This window comes from Cebus imitator, unplaced genomic scaffold (genome assembly GCF_001604975.1).
Source record: "Cebus imitator isolate Cc_AM_T3 unplaced genomic scaffold, Cebus_imitator-1.0 Scaffold581, whole genome shotgun sequence".
Classification (NCBI taxonomy): Eukaryota; Metazoa; Chordata; class Mammalia; order Primates; family Cebidae; genus Cebus; species Cebus imitator.
The window spans coordinates 1,058,423-1,064,199 of record NW_016107896.1 but is presented as its reverse complement, the minus strand read 5'-3'; the positions used below and the strand labels follow the sequence as shown (position 1 = coordinate 1,064,199).

General features: G+C 37.6%; 1 pseudogene; it reads right to left on the bottom strand.

Moving 5' to 3' along the window:
- Positions 1–2,721: 2,721 nt before the first annotated feature.
- Positions 2,722–4,067, bottom strand: LOC108294488 (annotated as a pseudogene).
- Between the last annotated feature and the right edge of the window lie 1,710 nt (positions 4,068–5,777).

Genomic DNA, 5,777 nt, shown 5'->3' with positions numbered 1-5,777 from the left:
AAAGTTCTCATACTGATCCATATGGGTTATTTCTAGCATAATGAAAGTCAGTAAGTCACTTGCATTTTTAAGGAAGATTGCTGAGGAGAAAGATATAATGCTGCAATATTAATAAACTATCCAACTATAACCAGGAATAAACTATAAAAAACTTCTAGGCATTCATATAGGAAGATCATTATTTGTGGTATAAAGAGTTTTAAACTAAATTCAAAAATTCAACCCCAGAACTGAGGGATTTATATAATCTATAGACTATACATTATAAACAAATACACATTGACTTAAAAGCCTTGAAATCTTTATCAAAATATACTACAACATAAAAGTTGTAAACTCAAATACTTACAAGGAAAAAGGAAGGTTATCTGAGTAAGGGAAGTACTGATGTGGGCACAGGAGCAAACTAGAGAATATATGCCTTTTATAAAGAAGCACCCTCTGCATAGCAGGCCAACAGTGATAGAAACTCAGGGGACACTATATTTGATTTTTTAAGACAAATGTGAAGTCCAGATTTCTTCATAAGTCTTCTAAATTTTACATGTTGACTCAATTTAAAAGGCAAACAAATCTGTGCACATTTAGAATATGGCCCCTTTGTTTTTATATTTGCTATGAATGTGTAACTAAATGGTTGTGTGTAATTCAAGTATTTGCATGTAAAAGATTTTCTTTCTCTGGTATCATATGTTTTACAAAAAAAAAAATCAGGCCCTCATATATAATAAAAATTGCTATTAAGACTCATAATACGCACTTCAAGAATTTTTCCAACATGTATTCATTTACAATCTCTTTGTATATAATTTTCCCAGATTGCTAGCCAAATAGTTTATATGACTTCCAAAATTAAATTATTAAAATAATTTATATCAAATTTATATCAACTTCATGGATTTCAGTGTGTAAAGCTGACATCCTGGTTATGCTAAAGATCTACAAACTTAACAGATATACTCAGATAGTTCATAATACAACATCAACTAAAAAAAAAATTTAGGATTGGCTATTAATTGAGAAAACCCAACTTGTAATGAACATTTGTTGACACATAATCATCTGTATGGTGATAAAGGGACATGAAATCATTAAAGAGTCAGCCTCTACTTATTCAAAGATTACCTATAAGCAAATTTTCAAAGACTCTCTGAATGGCAGTGAATGATTAACGGTGGGGAAAAAAAGGTATTATTCTGTAAGCTGAGAGATATTGCCAATAATATTCCCTTTCACTTCCCAGTCACAGACATAGAGAAAGACAGGTGCATCAGACTAATCTTACTGAAAAGGAGAACTTTGAAGAAAGTAGCACCTAGCAAACACCTACTCTTTTAGATTTTTTTTGAGACACAGAAATGTATATATTGCACTTATCTATTCTGGGGTTCTTAAACAGGAGTGTATTCAAACCTCGAGGTGTTTGTTTGTTTGTTGCTGTTATTGTGGTTAGAGATAAGAGTCTCACTATGTTGCTCAAGCTGGACTAAAACTCATAGGCTCAAGCTGGGACTACAAGAACATGCCACTGTGCCCAACTTCAAGAAAACATTTTTAAACATACACATTGAGGCCTTATTAGATCTATTACATCAAAAGCTTCAGGGGAAAACCTAAAATTTTAGATTTTTAACAAAATTTTCTCAGGTCACTATAAAGCACAATTCTGAGAATTAGTGCAACAGGCAATCACTTCAGCCACACGGCTCATCCCTCACCCACACAGCTAATTCTCTTTACCAGTTGTAGGCATGGCCAAAAAAAGAAAAGAGTAAGAGACAGAGTCATTTATTAAATCTACACTTAATTTTCATGGGTATGAGTAGAACAGGAACAAAGAAACTCAAAATCCAACTTTATTTTGATATTAATAAGCTCCTTATCTCCCACCTTTCCATCAAGACATTCTAGATTTGAGATCTTAGAATCTTAGTCTAGATCTTAGACTCTTAGGTCTAAGTGGCTGTTTCTGCCTGGATGGGTAATAAGCCAGGTAATAATTTGTTTCATCAAACAACAAACTAAAAAAAACCTCTTCTTGGCATTTTCCCTTATTACCTAATTTCCAAGTGACCTGCGTATTCCTAATGGTTCTCCTTTTCCCTTCATTTTTCCCTCTTACGCCTCACCACTGAGAGATGATACATCAGGTTTTTAGAACATTGTCAGCAGCAGCAAGATGTCTATTAATTCCAAGTTTCTTTAGTTTTGTTTGGGTTTTAAGATAAAGCCTATTTTCAGGGCATGTTTTCTTTCCTGTGTTGTTTTACATTAATTAGGAAAAAAAAAAAACCTTGCATTTAAAAAAAAAATTAAAAAGGCTTTACCTTTAAGAAATCGATATTTTCCAAAGTGTATTTTAAAAAGTTGTGCCCTTAATGCTTCTTTCAAAGTATCGCTATTTAAAATATGATTTTTGACAATGAAGTTATTTCAAAATAACTTAATTTGCTTGCATTCAGTGAATGCTTGAGCTTCCAAATATAAAAAATGGACCCCTACCTATATCAAGGTTAAAACAAATAATTTGAAAAGAAAGTTGATTAATCTACACCTTGTGATTGCTTCAATATTTGCATCATGAGAAAGCAGTTTTTCTGCCAGTAACACCAGTAACATATTCTCATTATACCCAGCATAATGGAGAGCAGTGATGCCGTAGATATCCTTAAGATGTGGGTACTTCAGATCTCTTAGAGGGAGAAGAACTGAGAGGAGGAAGGGGATCTGGAATATTTTCCTTCTTACGCAGTCTTAGCTCAGCAGCAGCATAAACCACCAGGATCGTTGGTAGAGACTTAGCACCCAGCAAATTATTCTTGGAGAAGGAATGGGGTCAAAGGCCAAGTGGCTGTTACCTGTGCCCTGGGCTGTCCCAACTCAAGAAGCATAACTGCTGCTCTAGCTGTGAAATACGGAATGCCAGATGAGTACATGACCAGGATGCAGATCAGCACAAAGACGACCTTCAGGAGCCAGTAATCCCAGAGCCTCAGCTCCCTAGTGCGCCCAGACTCCTCCTCCAGCTCCTCCTCCTCACAGACAGCATTCTCTGCAGTGGGAGAGCAGTTCAGCACCTTCTTAGGGCAGGCAGGAGCCCAGCCCGGCATGGGCCATGCCCACCTCCTGCCATTTTCAGAGGCTACTTGGGCTCTTGGTTTTTCAGGCCCTGGAGGCTTCCTGGAGGGGAAGAAACTGTCTGTGGGGTCCACAGATGCTGGAGGGGTACTAAGCACGTTGTCTGGGAGAGACAGGACGTGGAGGACGGGCATACCTTTCTGCACTTCATCTCAGGGATAAGGACTTCCAGAGACTCAGGTTCCTCTGGAAATTCTCTTACGCTTAGACTCTTCTTGCTGGAAGGCTGTAGGTGGGTGCAGACTCTCCTCAGCAGCTCACACTATCCTGGGAGAGCAGTGACACAAAGATATACTTCTGGCTGGTGGTGGTGGTGGTGATGGCCAGTCCGTTGGGAAGGAGCCGTGCCAGCTTGTGTTTTTTTATCATTTGCGCAGACACCACAGGAATGACCACCTTGGTATCCTTGCCAAAGAGGCTGGCGTGGAAGCAGAGCCAGTTGGGGGAGATGCAGAGCTGGCCCTGAAGAAGGAGGTCCCTCTGTAGGGCAGGGGAGCACACTTTGAGAACCCCTTCCTACAAGGGAACATCCTTAAACAGCTTGTGGTATTGCTGGTTGTATTTATTCAGTGGTATCCCTTCTCGGCCACACTTCTTTATCTCTTCACCCTTCAAGCCTTCTGGGCAACGCAGACTGCAAAGGAGACATTCCATTTCGGGGACAAGGAACCCCAGTCCTGCCCATGCATCCTCAGTGCCAATTCTGCCCTGGCCTTGAGCCAGAAGCTTGGGGCAGAGATCGGACACTAGCGCCCTTCTCTGCAGTCCGGGGGCTCCTGAACTCGATCTAGTTTCTCTTTGCAGGACACTGGACTGTTCAGAGAAGTCTTTCTGTGCATTTGTTGGTTGCTCCCTGCCTCGGGGGCCTCGCTCCGGCTCAGAGTGTCATCGCGGCGCCTGCACCCCGCACCCCTGACCACGCGCCGGGATGCGAGAGGTTATTTACATCTGGGAAAGATTCATATTCCTCTTCCCAAGAATTATTCCATTAATAATAAACTTTTACTAGAAGAGTTGTACATGCTCACTGCAGCACAGATAAGACAAACTTTACTTAAAATGCAAATGCCCAGAAATTAGAAATGTTGTCATATTTTGTACACATTTTTTCTTAACACAAGACCATTGTATGTTTGTGTGTGTGTATAATCAAACTGGTTTTTTTCCTTGCTAGCTATAACAAAATACATCTTCGCACATCAACATACTTCTACATCTATTGTCACATTCAACGGCCACCCGTGAATTATTCCACGGGTGACTGCAACAGAAATTTATAGAATTCATTCTATCTGTTCTTAAAAACAAAGTGCATGTATCTGTACTTCCTAAGGGTATTTTAGTATAATGGAATTGATAGGTAAAGAGTATACACATTTTTTAAATGTAGTACTTACCACCAAATTGTCTATTTAAAAAGTCATCAGCAACTTAAACTTTAAGCAGCAGTACAAAACATCCTCACACATATTGTGGACAGAAAACAGTTTCATTCCTCTTTTAATTCTTATACCAGAAATGCAAAGTATTTCTTCCTATGTACATAAGTAACTTGTAAATCTGCAAAAAGGTTCTTTACCCACTTTTATTACAGTTTTTGTTTGATTTGAAAGAATTTCCTATAAAATGAAGATGTACTTTTCATCTAATGTGCATATATGTAACTTTTCTTCTAATTTGTATATGTAACTGAACATTATATATGTAATATACATGCTATACATACCAGTACTATACATATCACGACACATAATTCCCTGTAAAATGAAAACACACTTCGCATCTGAATATAATATAGTAAATAGTTTTCAAGTATGTTTTCTTTCATTTCTCTTTTTTTTTTCTGATACACAGGCAGTTTAATTTTTAGTTTGCTAAATCAGCCTTCAGAATGCCTGCCTCTGAGGTCATTCTTAGGAAGGCCTTTGTCAACATAACATACCTGTAAAATAAACATTTGTGTTTCCTTCCGATACTTTTCTCACTTGCATATATAAAAGTTCCAATCTGTGTTCCATCAGGCAGTCATGTTTATGATATAAAAATTAATTAGTTTTCTTCAAAGAGGAGGCATTTTTTCATTAATAATTCATCCTTTCCTATTCACATCTGTGAACATTATCAATCCTTACATATATCATTTCAGTGTTTCTCGATTTCCTATTCTGTTCCATGCATTTAACTGTATTCTAAGCTGTTATTAAACAATTATAGAAATTAATCGCACATTTTAACATCTAGAGAAGCCAGTACTTTTCAGTCCATTATAAAATTATTTAAAACGTTATCACAATAGTAAAAGACAGCAGGTGTTGTGCAAAAATGTTAAAACCTTTGTATTTTCATTCAGTTTATGCAAAATTGATACACACAGAAAGAGTTCACATTTTGAGAAAAATGTGTCTTCTCATTCAAGAACACAAAACCCACCTCCCACTTCCAGGTTTCCCTCTAAGCCCCTTCAGTAAAGAACCGAGCAGTTTTATCTGAGGAATTTTCACCTACTGAAAATGACTCCGTTATTTTTGATAGGTGAATGAGTTCTCTCAGTAGAGACCTCCTGTAATGTATAACACACCATGTTTTAAACGTGAACGTTAAAAATAGCAACACTGTATACGCCTAACTTTGTGAGTTAA